The 19,508-nt window shown below is 36.8% G+C and overlaps 1 non-coding gene across 1 annotated transcript; it reads right to left on the reverse strand.

Moving 5' to 3' along the window:
- Window positions 1–18,803: 18,803 nt before the first annotated feature.
- Window positions 18,804–18,876, reverse strand: TRNAK-CUU (transfer RNA lysine (anticodon CUU)). Its single transcript has one exon. It is a non-coding gene; the product is annotated as a tRNA-Lys (tRNA).
- Between the last annotated feature and the right edge of the window lie 632 nt (window positions 18,877–19,508).

The following is a 19,508-nucleotide window of genomic DNA, read 5'->3' on the forward strand; positions in this document are numbered from 1 at the left end:
GTCAAAAGATTCTAGTCACTGAATAGTTAGGTTTCCGATCGTAGGGGAAGGATTTGTTTCATAGTTTTCTGATAAAAGATTCGTTGGTGGGGCACACTGTTTCGACGTTTACTGAGTTCACTATGATCTCGCAAAGTAAATTTGGATAAGGATTAGGTTATTTTTACATTTCTTACGACCTGCTACTTGTTTTATTTACATGCAGTATTTAACATGATATTCAACTTTAATAGTCACAAACATCAATAACAACTCAACGAAATGTAATTTATTACAATTTACGCGGTAATACTGTATATCACAAATAGTTGGTCAATATCGGGTGTCAAAAGTCTATGGCAACCTAACACAACCAGGGTAAATACCGAGCCCTTTACATACATACTCGCATATATATATTCATATTACTCAATATAATAAATTTCACTTTAATATCCATCTTAATATTTCGTCGACATTTAAATTCTACATAACCTTTTTATATTCGATAAGTATTCATATTTTATTGGCTCAAAATAAACAAAAAACCCTGACTATCAAAACTCACTTTTTTCCCTCATAAGGTTGCAACATTGTACTTTATATGTAAACCCGATAATCAATAATCATTCTCAATTTACTAAAGATCCGCGTATAAAGAAATAATTGGTGTTATTTAATAAGTTGACATAAGAGGTGGAAATACAACAAATAGAGCAGGCACGTAACTTTTCAAACTATGTAAGTACATATATATAGATGTATATACAGAGAAAGAAAAAATCAAGGTTATTTGAAACTAGTGGGCCCAAACTACTAATACATATACCATATAACCAATCAATAGAAAGAAAAACCAGAAATCAGTAATCAATTGATATAATTTGTACGAATCAATGAATAACAAATAAGTTTCTAGGAATCTGAAAGCATAGTGTACCTTCTCGTCAGTTTCTCCCGTGGTGGATTGAATATCGCGAAAATGGTCTGAGTTGTGCTGCAATACCTCCACGAATTGCATCCCTCGATGTCTCAGTTAATACATACGATCGAAATAAGTGATATGAATATTGTATGTTTTTAATGAGTTTCAGAAACCGGGGGGGAGGTTAAAAAATTTGAAAAAAAAATCTCGAAGTAATGAAGACAGAGAGAGAGATAGAGAAGAAGGAAGACGAAGAATAGGGGCGCCAAAGACTTAAGTGGGAAATAACTAACGCTACAAAGATAGAAGTCGAATTTCGCTCTCAACAAAATCCATAGCCAAAATATTCTTAACATGCCAAAAGGGTGGTCTACTCAAATACGTAGACTCAAGGAGCGCCCTGCTGCCAAGGATGCAAGTTCTGTGTCCATCAGATCCCAATCCCACAAGAGTTTGGTTGTAAGATTGAAATCCGATCCCCGTATCCGGCCCAAACCAGCAGGGTCCCGAAAATCCTCCGGAAGGTTAGAGACGGCGTTAATTTAGAATTTCAAAAGAAAAAAAAATCATCCGACCTCTTGGAAACTAGAAGATTCCAGAATAGTAATGAAATTAGAGTAATAGCTAAGATATCCCTAATTAGAGTTTGCCAAAATAAAAAAATTAAATAAACTGAATTTTGGATCGGTGATTTCAATAACCAAACATCACCGATGGCTACCCCGCGCAGACATGCCACAGTCTGGGACGTCGTTAATTTCCCTCATCTAATTAAACTAAGAAAAGACATGAAAATACTTAAGGGGACTAGGGGTCGACGTCCGGGTACGCTAATGACATGAATATTAATTTAGTAGCAGTTGATTTAATCGGATAGTCCGAACTGAGTTATATGAACACTGCACAATAAATAAATAAGGTAAGCAACGAAAAAGAAAAAAAAATCTCGGAGAGACAATGAATGTTAAAGGTACAAATGACCGAAACCTGTACTTTTCGATGATCACAGGAAATAGCAGTTATTTTTCTTAATTATCATTTCTGTCAACCTTTAGAAGTAATTCCCACATGATGCTACCCTATCTGTTGAAAGGCTTAAGATCCGGGGCTGTTAATATGAGGTACATAAATGCGAAGTAACACACAATTCCCAACTACAATTTACTATCCAAGTAGCAAACTCGGTTGGATGAATGTACTGGTGTAGAAGTCAAAACGCGAGAGATCTCTTTTTTTTAGTAAACGTATTCATATTTTCACTATATAACATACACTAGGCCTATCCATTTAAATGTAGGTGTCATATCATCTCATTCATATTATTTTATATCATATTATTAATATATCATTACGTTCATTCATTATCTACTAATTTTTGCGCGAAGTAATATTTTATAGACACCCTATTTCATACATTTTACACGCAGGCCATACACATATTTATATTACACACTAATAAATATATATAATTATCACAATCTATCACGCTCAAACTACTACACGATAACATTCATCGAACCACGTACTCTTCGTTTCGAAGCACCCAAATTGTATTTACTTCGCAGTTTAAAAAAATCATACGTGCGTATTCACTGAAAGTTAAATTGTCAACGATTAATCTATTTCCGATTTGCTGATAAAACTAAAGCAACAATGGAATTTTTCTACAGCCACGGGAAAAGAGAATTTAATACTACATTTTGAAACAAACAGTAACAGCATATGGGCTTTACTTCTATTAAGAAAATAGGTATTCTTTATTTCAGCGGATATTTCAATTACTACTGGACCTAGCAAGCTGAAATTTTCAGTACAGTAAGATCTCATGCTATCTTATATGAAGGTATACTCATCTGAACCGAAAACCATGTCCACGGGAAGTAATTTGAGAATAAATGGCCAAAATCAAACAATCTAGATCACTAAATCATGCGATGTCGTAATGTCAACAAACAACTGATTATCGAAACCGGACGCAATGGCGCTGTAGTGGAGGCATAATTTACCGTGTACTGAAATATATACTTGTACTCATTAATCAGGAATTTAATATTTACTCCGGTTTAGTATACTTCGAGTTAGACAAATGGTACTAAATTAACGCATATTTATACACTGTCCTAACCGAAAATTCACACACTCACACAAAACTACTAACTACATACATCACTGTTAGTACTATACATAAAGACAACTAACTAAACCAAACATGCACCATTTAATTACATGCATGTTGACGAAAAATACTCCCTTGTTGGTATATACAGTCGGCTCTATTAAACTTAAAGGGGGGCAAAATGAGAAAAGTAACCCTAGGTCCAATTGACCTGACCAATTGTTTACATAATGATTGCCAAAGATTGATGCCCTGGGGGCACCTTAACGAGATTTATGGAGGGACCCTTCCCCTGAGAGGGGAAAAGGCCCTAAAACAAACAATAACTAACCCATTCCCCCGCTAGAACTGGTTCAATTTGGAAAAGGGGATAGGAGCCCTTTTAAGCTAACTTAAGCTGCCATTATGATTATTTACATTACAACTATCAAACCTACTACGTACATGCACTTACTGTAAAATAAAAAAAAATCACATCTACCTAATACACGAACAACATGCACTAAACAGGTCGTAATTTCCCTAATCCCTAACTGAATCTATGGTTTGAAAGAAAAAGAAAGTAAAGTCACTATTTCACTTTGTCTATTCTAGCTGGGCAGCAAACATGGCTTCCTAGTAAACAGAACTGGATGTTTCACTAACTTATTGTTTCTTTACGAAAAATGTAGATTTTTTCCCTTTTTTTGGGGCTCCTACACAGCCTTCAATGTTCAACTATGAAATTAAATCAGATTTTTACCTGAATTCTATTAAAATCCTAGTCCTTTTACCGCAGATATGTAGGCGAAATTATAAGCTGCGCCTCGTAAGGTGTCTTCGATTATTCTGATAACATTGCGCCGAAAAAGCCAGAGGTAGGAGAATTCCTCCAATCAGAACGAAAACTTTAGCCGCGGAAATTACAAAGCAAATAGAAATTTGGCAAATCCAGATATAACCGGATCTGAAAGTGACTATGGACTAGTGAGAGGGGGTGAGGGAAAGATTAGGTACCTGACTAAATTCTACATTGGTCTGAAATTAAGAAAATTTATATCCAATGACGGAACTATGTTTCGGTATGACGTCAGAATGGTAAACCTTGTAACTTTTCAACTTGTATATCCGAAAATGGGATTTACACTTAATCAAAATATAAATAAAATATATTATTCAGTGGGAATATGGTTACTAATGAAACCTTTCGATTCATTATATTTAATTCGAAGTAAAGAGAGTAAATAAATTGTGTAACTAAACCGAGATTGGAAAAAAAATTACTAGGTACAGGGTGCGTAAAAAAAAGTTGCCATTACTTTCAACTGTAATGGTACATTACAGTTTTCCCCGGCCCATTAACAAAATTTTGTTAGAATAACAAAATTTTGCTAATTGGGAATACTAACTACTGATGCTTGTTAAGTTAACACACTCATTCATCCCATTCAAACGTTACCAGTCACACTAGGACAGTATATTATATCTACTTGGGGTATTGCGCGAGTAATTCACTACGTTTATCTTCTGTACAATTGAAAATCTTTAAATTTCGAAAATTGTGAGTTCCGATACTTTCACCTTTGAGATTATGCAAAACAGCGCAGTTTTTTAGCAATTTTTTCACGACAAACGGGCCAGTGAAAATTTTCATCCATTTGGCGGATTCCTGCTTTATTATTGACGATAAGTTGTGTAATTTCAGCATTACTAGTTGACCTTCTTCCAGAGTAACAGAATGTGTTGACCGTTTACTAGAATTTCGTGAATTTATATCTATCTCCGTAAATTTAAACCTATTTTCAATGGAATCTAATTGTTTTGGCCATGGGAACACCTTCCGGTAGTTGTCAACAGCAGAGTAACTCAGAAAGCGTTCCGCCGGCGTGCAACCAATACTTGAGCAATAAGAATTATTAAGAAGGTCCTGTATTTTTACAAGATATCTATACCAAGTGGTTTGATCTTCATTACACCATAACCGAACTAACCTATTGAGCTCTTTATGGCTGCGCTCTGTTATGCTGTTACCCTGAGGAGAATAGCTAGCTGTTTTCTTGTGTTTAATTTTGTACTTAGCACAGAAATCCTGCCACAGTTTAGACTGGAACTGTGGTCCCCTGTCACTTAAGAATTCTTGAGGATATGGTAAAAGGTGAAAGTATCTTCTCTCTAGTACCGTTATTATTTCTTTGGTATGAGCTTTTCTGAGCGGAAGAAAAGTAACAAAACGAGAGTAAATATCTATTAGTGATAAAATATAATAGTATCCCTGGCTAGGTGGTAATTTCCCAATAAGGTCCACCCCCAGAGTCTCATGGGGTACATTTGCTCTTATGTGATATTCTTGCTGAGCTATGGTTCGGTTTGTGAACTTTGTTTCCGCACATTGGATACAGTTTCGGATGAAATTTTTTATGGTAGATTTTTGATTTTTCCAATAAAAGATTGCGCGACAAAAGCGATAACATTTTTGAACTCCAAAATGACCTGTGGAGTGAACAATACTGATAATTTGGTGAATGCAAGCCTGAGGTATTACTAAAAGCCATTTTTGAACTCGCAACGGTTTTATGTACATTAACCCACAATGCATTACGATTCTACTCTGATTACCACTATTTTCATATTGCCTTAAGAACGTTTGACATAATTCATCAGTTTCCTGATTTTTCTTTATATGATTTAAATCAATGTCAGCATATTGTGTTTTCGTTAGGAAATGCACATAATGGGTTTCGGGTTCAAGCAATACCTCAGGCGGGTACCTACTAAGTGTATCGGCGATAAGGTTCTCGCGGCCTGGACAGTGCTGAAATGTTAAATCAAATTTCTGTAATTTAAGTAGGATCCTGGTGGTTCTTGGTTCAAGGTTCTTCTGAGTGAAAGCATGAGTAACTGCTGCATTGTCGGTATGAACATACGTGATACGACCCATAATATATTGTTCAAAGTGCTCACATAGGAACAGAACGGACAGTAGTTCTAACTGAGAGATCGACAGAGACAACTCGTAAGGCTTTACCCGTCGACTAGCATATCCGATGACATTAGGATCTTCTTGACCTGCTGGATATTGTGCAAGATAGCCAGCCAGATTTTCCATACACGCATCACTGTGTATGTGAAATGGCAGGGAGAAATCTGGCTGACTTAGAGCAGGCGGATTGCTAATAAGCTCTTTTAACTTATGGAAAGTTTCCAATGTTTCATCGTTCCATGTGAATTTTTGATCCTTTTTTAGTAGTTGATATAATTTAGCGGTAAGTCCAGAAAAGTTTGGTACGAACTTTCTCCTCCACCCTATGAGGCCTAGGAACTTTTGTAATGCCTTCTTTGATTTCGGAACCGGAAAACAACGAATGGGTTCGTTTAATTTAGGGTCGACCCTTATCGTTTTGCCACTAATGATATGACCTAAAAATTTTATCTCCCGTGCGAAGAATTTACATTTTTGAAAATTTAAGGAAAAATTTGCCTGCTTGAAAATTTCAAAGGTTCTTTCTAAATGAGATAAGTGTTCTTCTTCCGTGACCGATTTTACCATAACATCATCAAGGTATAAAACTACAAAAGAACGAGTTGAGTCGTTGAAAAAATTAGTCATAACGGATTGAAAAACAGCAGGACTGCTCTTCAATCCCTGTGGCAAAACGGTAAGGCAATATTGCCTTCCTTTATACACGAAGCTAGTACATTGATATGATTCTTTGTGTAAACTGATCCCATAATAGGCACTAGATGCATCAAAAGATGAGAACCAAGTGGCTTGTGAAACACGATGTAATAAATCGTCTATTGGTTCAACCTGTGCTTGTGGAGAAATAATTTTAGAGTTGGTAGTCCTGAGGTCCAAAACGGGACGTACGCCCCCAGAGGCCTTTCTGACAACATGAATAGGATTTCTGTATGGGGACATCTGTTCTATAGCAATTCCTAACCGTAACCATTTATTTAATTCGGCCTCAAACTCGGGTTGCATTGCTTGAGGGACAGAATAGCAAGGTCCCACAACTGGTTCGTTATCTTTTAGTTGAATTTTGTATGGAGGCGCATTAACACGACGTGGGTACTCGGAGAAGAGAGATCTGTACTGTAATAATAGTTTACGGAGACCTGATCTAATTGGTGGTGGTAAGTCATCCCGAGTAGTAATGTAAGTATCGATATCTTGTGGAGAGACATTGCATTCGGCATTCAGGAATGGATCCAGCTGATCGTCCCTGTTAACCTCTCCCCCATTGAGAGGTGTCACTGCACAGGCAGCTTGACAGATAAACCTGGGGTCAAGCATGGGCTGATCCATCACTGGCCGCCCTGACTCACCGATTGCAATCTCTCTTTCCGGTATTCCCACTAACATTACATTTGGTTTATTAGTTGAAACAGTAACTGCATTCCCGAGACTATCTTTCATACGAATTTCTTTCTTTTCACGGTCGATGATACAATGGAACTTATCTAAGAATGGGCAACCCAAGATTAAATCCGTTCGCAAGTATTTAATAACAAAAATAGCTATTTCAAAAATATGGTTTTGAATATTAAGATTGAAATTTTGAACCCCTTGAACTGAAAAACTTTCCTTCCCAGCAAATGCACCCAGTGTAAGACCCGTGTACGGCCTTAATTTTGCAGAAAGGAAGCGCTGTTTCAATCTTCTCCACACCTCCCAGTCCATTAGGCAGAGCTCCGAACCACTATCTATGGTAGCAACAAGTTCAACGCCACCGATACTTCCCTTTAGGCTGGGAGATGCCGAGAAATAGCGTTCTTCCCCCACCGCAAATGGCTCTTCATCGATTACGAATTTTATTATAAATTCTAAGGAATTCGGCGAGGGGTATTCTAGTATCTGAAACTCGGATTTACTATTATTAGAATATTGCATTTTGTAGTTAATGGGGTGTATGTACCCGCAGTTATCCTCCCCCATTTCATCAGGTAACTGCGGCGTTAGTTTGTCGACTTTACCGCAGTTTCGCGACTATCACTCCCATTTAATATTGTTCTAGGCTCACCGTTACCACGCACTTGCGAAGGGACTGAATTCTGGGGTCGATTTACATTATTGTTACTATTATTGTTATTATTATTGCCCTGACTATTACCGTTCTCCCTTCTTCCGTACGTCCTGTTAAAATTCCTCCTGGTGTTATCGCCCCTATCCGGGTTCGATTCCATGTTGGTACGGTCATAGGGACGATAACTCCGGCGATTGTTGAACATGGGCCGATTCCTAAATAGTCGCCGGCCATTAGTGTTGTTTTCTGAGCCATACCCACTAGGATAACGAGATCCAGCTTGGGTATAACTCAGGAAATCTGTCTGGCAACTTGCCGTTACCTTCGTCTTCGTCGGTTTTAGAATCTTTGCCTGTCGGGCGAAGTATCGTTTTGGTGGACCACCAACTTCCTTGCCGCACAAGGCAGCTAAACGTGAGGTGACTTCTCGCACCGTTTGGCACAAGTGGGACGCTATGGCCCGGGACTCATTGGGTGGAAGAGCGTTAACTATAATATCTACCAGTTCGGCCTGAGAGGGATGTTCAGCTATCTGATAATATAGTTCAATGATTTTCCAAGCATAGTCCAAGAGGGACCCATACTTGGAGCGATCATACCGGAGTGATTGTAAGTTTCTCTTTTGGAGCCGCTCGATGTGCTCATTACAATACTCTTCTTTGAAAAGAATCAAAAAATCACTGAACGTCCGGATTTGGTATTTAACCGAGGCAAACCATGCGCCCGAAGCGGCGATCAAACATTTTTCGACTATTTGTAGGCGTTCCCCATCAGTAAGTTTGTACATATCTAGATATTGCTGCAATCTTCGCAGGAAAACTCGAGGTAACCCGTTAGCAATGTTCCCATCGAAAGTGGGAAAACGTTCAATATCCCGGAGGGAAACTTTAGAGCTCATACTATACGGGGCAGGAAAAGAATCTATTGGAATCAACGCGTTATCCTGAGCGGTTGGGGTTGTCACCGGATTTGCCACCGACGGAGTGGTCACCGAACTGAACGCTCCCATATGACCAAGAGAGGTTTTATAATTAGTGTTGACCATGTGAGGTTCGAACTTAGGACCCACCACGGCAGTAACCGACGGTCCGGCACATCTCCTTTCCCCTCCTGGCAGCACGCTGTAAGATTGTACCATTCCAAAGGTAGAGTGAGCATTTACGCTAGTGACTGTTGTAGTCACAACACTCGACTGCATCGGTACATCGAAATTACTCAACCATGATTTCGAGGTTGGCTGATGCGGGGGACAATACATTGTTGTGTCCCGTGCATCAGGCAACACTTGACATTTTATCGGGGGGACGTTACTTGTTTCTGGGAAAATTTTACCTGGAGAATCGCCATCAGGAAAAGGATAGGAGATATCAGACTTGACGATTTCCAATTTAGTAATATTCCCCTTAAGACTGTCTACTTCGGTTTGAATTTGACCAATCCTTTGATCAACCGACTCTAGTTTGGTTTCTATTGATAGGTTAGATATTACAACATTTAATTTACTTATTTCAGCCTGCTGCTGTTCAACCTTTTGTTCGATGTCACAAAATCTTTTGTTTGTGCTCTCAAACCTTACATCTATTTCATTTAATTTTTCATTTGTTTCGTCTCTGAGCTGCTCGGTAGAATGTTGGGCCTGGTATCTAACCTGCTCTAGTTCAGTAGACGTTTGCTCTTTCAATTTGCTAATCGAAGAAGCAAAGTCTAAACAGATCTGGTCAAATTTATTGTTTAGTACCTCGAATCGAGCATCGGTCTCTCGTTTCGAGGTATCAAACTTTTCATTTATTTCACGTCTCATTTCTGCATTCTCACGCCTCATTTCTGCACCGTTCTGTTTCAATTCATCAAATTTGTTGTTCATCATTTGCATCATTTGGCGAATTAATGCAGACGTGTCAGACCCTCCAGATGACATTCCTTCCTTCGGGTTTGCCGTCTGATCACGAGAATCATTGTGATCTCCATTCTTTTCATCATCATCGAGGTCAGATATCTCCGCTGGAGATATTTGGCCTCGGTCCTTTTCACAATCCTCACAATATTTTATTATTTCGCCGGTTTGAACTTTTTCTGCATTTTCAGCAGTATCATCCAAATTGGTGCAAGCAAAGTGGATCCATTTTAGTCCACAACCAGTGCATCTTATTAATCTCCGCGGGGCGCGAGATCTTTTCTCTTTTTCATCTAACGTGCATTGAGTGCACGTGACTTCACATTCGTCCTGTGACAAAACAACTTTTTTATTTGTTGCCATAGCTTTGACACACTATACACTTTACAAAAGACAAGATATATATCAAAAATACACATATACTATAAAATACTTATTCGCTATCAAGACAAGTATTATTCATGAATTAAAGGACTCCCATTCTCTTTCCTTCCTTGAAACCCTTCTAGCGTTTAGTTCTAATTTAGAAAAAATTTTGACACTCCTTCTCTTTTTCCCCCTTAGAAAAGGAAGCAAAAATGACAAAGTAGCCAACGACTCTACTTGTTTCATTTGACTATAAAATTTCTCTTATTAATTTCAATGTTGTAATCAATTCAACATGCCTTCAACCTCACTCTTTGACATTCTTAAAAAAAATTCAGATCTATCGGTCGCCATTTAAACTGAGATCCGTTGCCATGGGAACAAACGTTGCCATGACAACCATTCTTGTCGCGGTTCACCAATCAAACTGATTGGCATGATAACTGGTATTATTCAATAAGCATTTTCAGATCCGTTACCACAGCAAACATGGTTACCATGGCAACAGTCTTGTCACGTGTCGCCACTCTAAAACTGAAAAAGGAAGGGCCCGTTGTCATAGAAACCACCGTTTCCATAACAACGAATCCCGGCACGGCTCGTCAATCTAAAACTGATTGAGGGAAGAAAGAATCTGCAACAAATGTGATGCACGGAATAAGTCGTGAGTGGGAACCCTTCACCCCTGGTGGGGATATTCATGAAGCTATCAGCTTATGTCTAATTATATTGGAATATATTACCCATTTCTTAATTTCGAACATACTAGGTTCGATCGAAACGAGAAAACTTTTTATCGGACTTCTAAAGAAAATAAAATAAAATAAATAAATACATGACCGTGTTTATTACATATAGAATTCCCAGTCACGACCCCTTTTCAGTTTTATTTAAAAATAGAAGAAGATGAAGAAAGGAAAAGGAAGATAGAAGAGGAAAGAGGTAAAGTAAGAAGGTGATAAAGAGGAAACTGTTACTGGATATTTTGAGAAATATGGTAAAGGGAAAGTGAATAACTATCGAATTGGGATCATTTCCAATAGCTATTGGGTGAATGTTTGGTATTAAGGTGATCAAAGGTAGACACATGTTAACCCATACATCCCCGACCTAGATCCATTTAACCCCAACTACCGAATTATCCCAATCTAGCTCTGAGATAGATGAGAAAGTTTAATTTTACCGTTTATTCAATATTTCCAGAAGTTCTAGACTAATATCTAATATTTGAAAAATGAACGACGAAGTTGATGGCATGTTAGAATCGACCACAGAGGAGAAAGAAAAAAAATAAAAAAAAATAAAAAAATCAGAGTATCACATATTTGTCGAAGATTTTGACTTTCACAGTTCTCACATGATGATCATTCGTTCAGGCTACTTCGGTCCTTTTTACTTCCTTCATAGAGCCAACTTAAATTAAGTTAGTATTAACATTCAATGACTTTAATTGCTAGCTACCATTAATTATAATAAGTCACACATATATGTCAAAATAATTTGTGCACTTAATACTAAACCTACATTTCACTCACACACACATTCATACAGGACAATGTATGCTTCAGGTTGTATTTAGTTGAATTAAACTAACCTAACTACATTTCTATAGACATTTATTACATTTCAATAAAAGAAAACTTAGTTTGACATAACAGGAAAAAATTTAATACATGAAAAGAATGTTTTATAAGCATGCACAGAAATCCGCTACTTTCAACAAGATCAAATAACACATTTCTCTTTCTAGATATATTAAAAGTTGGATTACATAAAAAAGAATTCGACAAAAAAAACGAAAGACAGAAAATAAAGGGAAAAAAAAGAAAATTCAAAGGTCAATATATTTAAGATTCAGTGCAATGAATACATATCATTGCGGGCAAAAGAAAGAAAAAAAAATATAATTGGTTAATCACTCTTTTTTTTTTTAAAAAAAAAGCACTTTAGTAACATTTTATTAAGTCTCTGTCCCAAGAGGAGACATTTCGACAATTTTATGAGTCTTTGTTCTCACGTCGATAATAACTCCTTTTTTTAACTCTCTTTACGCACTGTGATTTGTGTCCATGAGAGTATTTAATCGTTTTTGTTTTAACTATAGACAAATAGTTGCTTCATATCACATATATATTTATATTTCTCATTTCGTCACTTGACGCACTTGATATAAAATTTCAAAGTTTATCAAGATTTAAAATATCGAGTCTAGTCCCAAACATTGGGAACATATTTCCATATTCCTGTATTCCCATTACTAAATTATTAACCTAATTTCAGTTCGTTGAATTTAAGATCACTATTTTTTTTTCTAGTATAGATCGTGTAGTCAAAAGATTCTAGTCACTGAATAGTTAGGTTTCCGATCGTAGGGGAAGGATTTGTTTCATAGTTTTCTGATAAAAGATTCGTTGGTGGGGCACACTGTTTCGACGTTTACTGAGTTCACTATGATCTCGCAAAGTAAATTTGGATAAGGATTAGGTTATTTTTACATTTCTTACGACCTGCTACTTGTTTTATTTACATGCAGTATTTAACATGATATTCAACTTTAATAGTCACAAACATCAATAACAACTCAACGAAATGTAATTTATTACAATTTACGCGGTAATACTGTATATCACAAATAGTTGGTCAATATCGGGTGTCAAAAGTCTATGGCAACCTAACACAACCAGGGTAAATACCGAGCCCTTTACATACATACTCGCATATATATATTCATATTACTCAATATAATAAATTTCACTTTAATATCCATCTTAATATTTCGTCGACATTTAAATTCTACATAACCTTTTTATATTCGATAAGTATTCATATTTTATTGGCTCAAAATAAACAAAAAACCCTGACTATCAAAACTCACTTTTTTCCCTCATAAGGTTGCAACATTGTACTTTATATGTAAACCCGATAATCAATAATCATTCTCAATTTACTAAAGATCCGCGTATAAAGAAATAATTGGTGTTATTTAATAAGTTGACATAAGAGGTGGAAATACAACAAATAGAGCAGGCACGTAACTTTTCAAACTATGTAAGTACATATATATAGATGTATATACAGAGAAAGAAAAAATCAAGGTTATTTGAAACTAGTGGGCCCAAACTACTAATACATATACCATATAACCAATCAATAGAAAGAAAAACCAGAAATCAGTAATCAATTGATATAATTTGTACGAATCAATGAATAACAAATAAGTTTCTAGGAATCTGAAAGCATAGTGTACCTTCTCGTCAGTTTCTCCCGTGGTGGATTGAATATCGCGAAAATGGTCTGAGTTGTGCTGCAATACCTCCACGAATTGCATCCCTCGATGTCTCAGTTAGTACATACGATCGAAATAAGTGATATGAATATTGTATGTTTTTAATGAGTTTCAGAAACCGGGGGGGGGAGGTTAAAAAATTTGAAAAAAAAATCTCGAAGTAATGAAGACAGAGAGAGAGATAGAGAAGAAGGAAGACGAAGAATAGGGGCGCCAAAGACTTAAGTGGGAAATAACTAACGCTACAAAGATAGAAGTCGAATTTCGCTCTCAACAAAATCCATAGCCAAAATATTCTTAACATGCCAAAAGGGTGGTCTACTCAAATACGTAGACTCAAGGAGCGCCCTGCTGCCAAGGATGCAAGTTCTGTGTCCATCAGATCCCAATCCCACAAGAATTTGGTTGTAAGATTGAAATCCGATCCCCGTATCCGGCCCAAACCAGCAGGGTCCCGAAAATCCTCCGGAAGGTTAGAGACGGCGTTAATTTAGAATTTCAAAAGAAAAAAAAATCATCCGACCTCTTGGAAACTAGAAGATTCCAGAATAGTAATGAAATTAGAGTAATAGCTAAGATATCCCTAATTAGAGTTTGCCAAAATAAAAAAATTAAATAAACTGAATTTTGGATCGGTGATTTCAATAACCAAACATCACCGATGGCTACCCCGCGCAGACATGCCACAGTCTGGGACGTCGTTAATTTCCCTCATCTAATTAAACTAAGAAAAGACATGAAAATACTTAAGGGGACTAGGGGTCGACGTCCGGGTACGCTAATGACATGAATATTAATTTAGTAGCAGTTGATTTAATCGGATAGTCCGAACTGAGTTATATGAACACTGCACAATAAATAAATAAGGTAAGCAACGAAAAAGAAAAAAAAATCTCGGAGAGACAATGAATGTTAAAGGTACAAATGACCGAAACCTGTACTTTTCGATGATCACAGGAAATAGCAGTTATTTTTCTTAATTATCATTTCTGTCAACCTTTAGAAGTAATTCCCACATGATGCTACCCTATCTGTTGAAAGGCTTAAGATCCGGGGCTGTTAATATGAGGTACATAAATGCGAAGTAACACACAATTCCCAACTACAATTTACTATCCAAGTAGCAAACTCGGTTGGATGAATGTACTGGTGTAGAAGTCAAAACGCGAGAGATCTCTTTTTTTTTTAGTAAACGTATTCATATTTTCACTATATAACATACACTAGGCCTATCCATTTAAATGTAGGTGTCATATCATCTCATTCATATTATTTTATATCATATTATTAATATATCATTACGTTCATTCATTATCTACTAATTTTTGCGCGAAGTAATATTTTATAGACACCCTATTTCATACATTTTACACGCAGGCCATACACATATTTATATTACACACTAATAAATATATATAATTATCACAATCTATCACGCTCAAACTACTACACGATAACATTCATCGAACCACGTACTCTTCGTTTCGAAGCACCCAAATTGTATTTACTTCGCAGTTTAAAAAAATCATACGTGCGTATTCACTGAAAGTTAAATTGTCAACGATTAATCTATTTCCGATTTGCTGATAAAACTAAAGCAACAATGGAATTTTTCTACAGCCACGGGAAAAGAGAATTTAATACTACATTTTGAAACAAACAGTAACAGCATATGGGCTTTACTTCTATTAAGAAAATAGGTATTCTTTATTTCAGCGGATATTTCAATTACTACTGGACCTAGCAAGCTGAAATTTTCAGTACAGTAAGATCTCATGCTATCTTATATGAAGGTATACTCATCTGAACCGAAAACCATGTCCACGGGAAGTAATTTGAGAATAAATGGCCAAAATCAAACAATCTAGATCACTAAATCATGCGATGTCGTAATGTCAACAAACAACTGATTATCGAAACCGGACGCAATGGCGCTGTAGTGGAGGCATAATTTACCGTGTACTGAAATATATACTTGTACTCATTAATCAGGAATTTAATATTTACTCCGGTTTAGTATACTTCGAGTTAGACAAATGGTACTAAATTAACGCATATTTATACACTGTCCTAACCGAAAATTCACACACTCACACAAAACTACTAACTACATACATCACTGTTAGTACTATACATAAAGACAACTAACTAAACCAAACATGCACCATTTAATTACATGCATGTTGACGAAAAATACTCCCTTGTTGGTATATACAGTCGGCTCTATTAAACTTAAAGGGGGGCAAAATGAGAAAAGTAACCCTAGGTCCAATTGACCTGACCAATTGTTTACATAATGATTGCCAAAGATTGATGCCCTGGGGGCACCTTAACGAGATTTATGGAGGGACCCTTCCCCTGAGAGGGGAAAAGGCCCTAAAACAAACAATAACTAACCCATTCCCCCGCTAGAACTGGTTCAATTTGGAAAAGGGGATAGGAGCCCTTTTAAGCTAACTTAAGCTGCCATTATGATTATTTACATTACAACTATCAAACCTACTACGTACATGCACTTACTGTAAAATAAAAAAAAAATCACATCTACCTAATACACGAACAGCATGCACTAAACAGGTCGTAATTTCCCTAATCCCTAACTGAATCTATGGTTTGAAAGAAAAAGAAAGTAAAGTCACTATTTCACTTTGTCTATTCTAGCTGGGCAGCAAACATGGCTTCCTAGTAAACAGAACTGGATGTTTCACTAACTTATTGTTTCTTTACGAAAAATGTAGATTTTTTCCCTTTTTTTGGGGCTCCTACACAGCCTTCAATGTTCAACTATGAAATTAAATCAGATTTTTACCTGAATTCTATTAAAATCCTAGTCCTTTTACCGCAGATATGTAGGCGAAATTATAAGCTGCGCCTCGTAAGGTGTCTTCGATTATTCTGATAACATTGCGCCGAAAAAGCCAGAGGTAGGAGAATTCCTCCAATCAGAACGAAAACTTTAGCCGCGGAAATTACAAAGCAAATAGAAATTTGGCAAATCCAGATATAACCGGATCTGAAAGTGACTATGGACTAGTGAGAGGGGGTGAGGGAAAGATTAGGTACCTGACTAAATTCTACATTGGTCTGAAATTAAGAAAATTTATATCCAATGACGGAACTATGTTTCGGTATGACGTCAGAATGGTAAACCTTGTAACTTTTCAACTTGTATATCCGAAAATGGGATTTACACTTAATCAAAATATAAATAAAATATATCATTCAGTGGGAAATGGTTACTAATGAAACCTTTCGATTCATTATATTTAATTCGAAGTAAAGAGAGTAAATAAATTGTGTAACTAAACCGAGATTGGAAAAAAAATTACTAGGTACAGGGTGCGTAAAAAAAAAGTTGCCATTACTTTCAACTGTAATGGTACATTACAATGAAGAAGAGGACTACAAAGCCCGCACTTGATATTCGTCAATCTCCTGAAACGACGAAAACATGACTTGTGTGAAAGAACTTTCACAAACAGACCGTCGAAGGAGTGCTCTGTTCAATGGCCGACATGTTAAATATTCCAAAAACTATCATCTATGAGATTGTGACCAAGGATTTACACATGAGAAAAGTGTACGCGAAGCTTGTCTTAAGAATTTTGATCGATGACCCAAAACCTCACCAAGCGGAAGTTTGTCAAGACGTTTTAGAAATGTATGAAAATGATCCTCACTTTTTGCACAAAGTTATCAGAGATGATGAAATGTGAATATTCCAGTATGACCCCGAAACGAAGAGGCAAGTGGTACACCTGGACGTCCTCTTGACGCAATAAGGTGCGAATGAGCAAATCAGAGATCAATACCATATTTATTGTGTTTGTTGACTTCAGAGGGATCGTCCATGATGAGTTTGTAGCTCCCGCTACAACTCTTAACTCCTTAAATTTTATGTAGAAGTACTCAAGAGACTGAGAGCAAGAATCCTGCGCGTCAGACCAGATATCAGCAGCGATTGGAAACTTCATCATGACAATGCGCCAGCTCACTTCATCATGACAATTCGTCGTGATCAGCTATCTGGCCAAATCTAACGTAGCAAACGATTCCCAGCCACCCTACAGTTCCAACTTGGCTTCCGTGTGGACTTCTTTCTGTTTCCTCGTTTGAAATCCCCCAACCCCTGAAAGGACATCGTTACAGAACAATGGACGATGTGAAAGCAGCTTGTGAAATGGCTTTAAACACACTTCCTGTTCCAGAATGACTTCGCAGATTGGAAATCACGCTGGGAAAGATGTATTAACACAGGAAGATAATATTTGGAAGAATTTTAATATGCAGGTATTGTTATTTTTTTCTAAATAAATTATTTTTTTGCATACGTGTAGAGTTGGTGACATTACTTTTCGGACATACCTTGTATTTAAAGAAGGAATTGTTAAGAAGAGCAGATCTAATCAAAAAAATATGAATAGGAAAAATCAACATTATGCTGAGTAACTATCCCTGTTTAAACATTTCCCCCCATTTCATAATGGGTACTTTTTCATAATGTTTCAAAACAAAATTGAGAAGTGAAAATATACTAGAAAATAAGTCATTCTAGTGTTTCATATTATTATTATTATTATTATTACACATATTAACACTTGAAACAATGTTTTAAGAACGTCTTAGAAATACAATGAACGATTGAAGGTCAGTAGAAGTGAAGTGAAGATAAAAGCAAGACCCTGATAACCAACTGATTTATTATATCGTTGATAAACTTGACCTGTAAATCAATGTGTTTTAAGTTGTGTAACTTTCGCTTATCTACAGCTTCATTGTAGGCCTATTATATTTAGTTGGAGTATTATCTCAAGTGTTATTCTGTGTTATCAGGATTTACAGCTTAGTTCATTAATACATCACGACTTTTTAATTCAATTCACCGATATTGAATGTAACTTCTTTTTTTTAAAGTATCGTCTCGTGGGTTTTCTCGGGGTTCTCCCGTTTCCTCCCACTTTCTTCATTCCACCATTTCACTCATCTCTCATAATCACCGTCTCCTTTAGCCTAACCGGCATAACTGTGGGACGTAAAACTGACAGATTTCATTTTTTAAAGTATCGTCCAGCGCGCGACTCAAACTTACAACAGTAAATTTAAGCGTCTCATGCTATACCGACTTAGCTAGCCAGAGTTAACATTCTCTTTGTCTGCTTTCTATATTTAAAAAAAATAAATAAAAGAAAATTTAAAAAAAGTTTCACATAGAGAAGGAAGAAATGAAAAGGAAACGCCCAGCGTGGGGCTCGAACCCACGACCCTGAGATTAAGAGTCTCATGCTCTACCGACTGAGCCAGCCGGGCTTACTGCCGAACTACTGTATATTTTCTAAGCAGATAGTATCTTTAGCATAACGAAGGAAGAAATGAAAAGGTAACGCCCAGCTCGGGGCTCGAAACCACGACCCTGAGATTACGAGTCTCATATTGTACTGACTGAGTTAGGAGGTTTGGATGTGTATTGTTATTGTGTGTGTTTAATAGTAACAGTGTAACTATTAAGGGTATTGTTAATACAGAGTCTTCGAAAAATAATGGGAATTGGTAACTATTAAGGGTATTCATAATACACAGTCTTCGGAAAATAATGGGAATTGTACAGTGAAATAACTAGGCTAGTTGTCACCCGGGGCAAGAATCGGGCTTAGCGCCTCCCTGACCCTGACCAACTAAACCAAAACCTTCCTTCAAATATTTGCCTAATTTTGCGCCCTCTCAATCCAGCACCAGGGGCAAAGTCCCGTTTCCACCACCCTAGGATTTGGATTTCGTGAGCTGCTCTGCAGGCAGTGACTTCGATATGTGTATAACTTTGGGAAACTCCCATTTAAGTATACATGTTACATTATCATAGAAACAAGCAAATATATACAGATTCTGGGGGCCCTAGTATTTCTTTCAGAAACAAATGTTCCGGGGCACACTTAGTATTCCGC

The sequence above is a fragment of the Thermobia domestica genome, chromosome 14 (assembly GCF_964235325.1).
Source record: "Thermobia domestica chromosome 14, izTheDome1.hap1.1, whole genome shotgun sequence".
NCBI classification, from domain to species: domain Eukaryota; kingdom Metazoa; phylum Arthropoda; class Insecta; order Zygentoma; family Lepismatidae; genus Thermobia; species Thermobia domestica.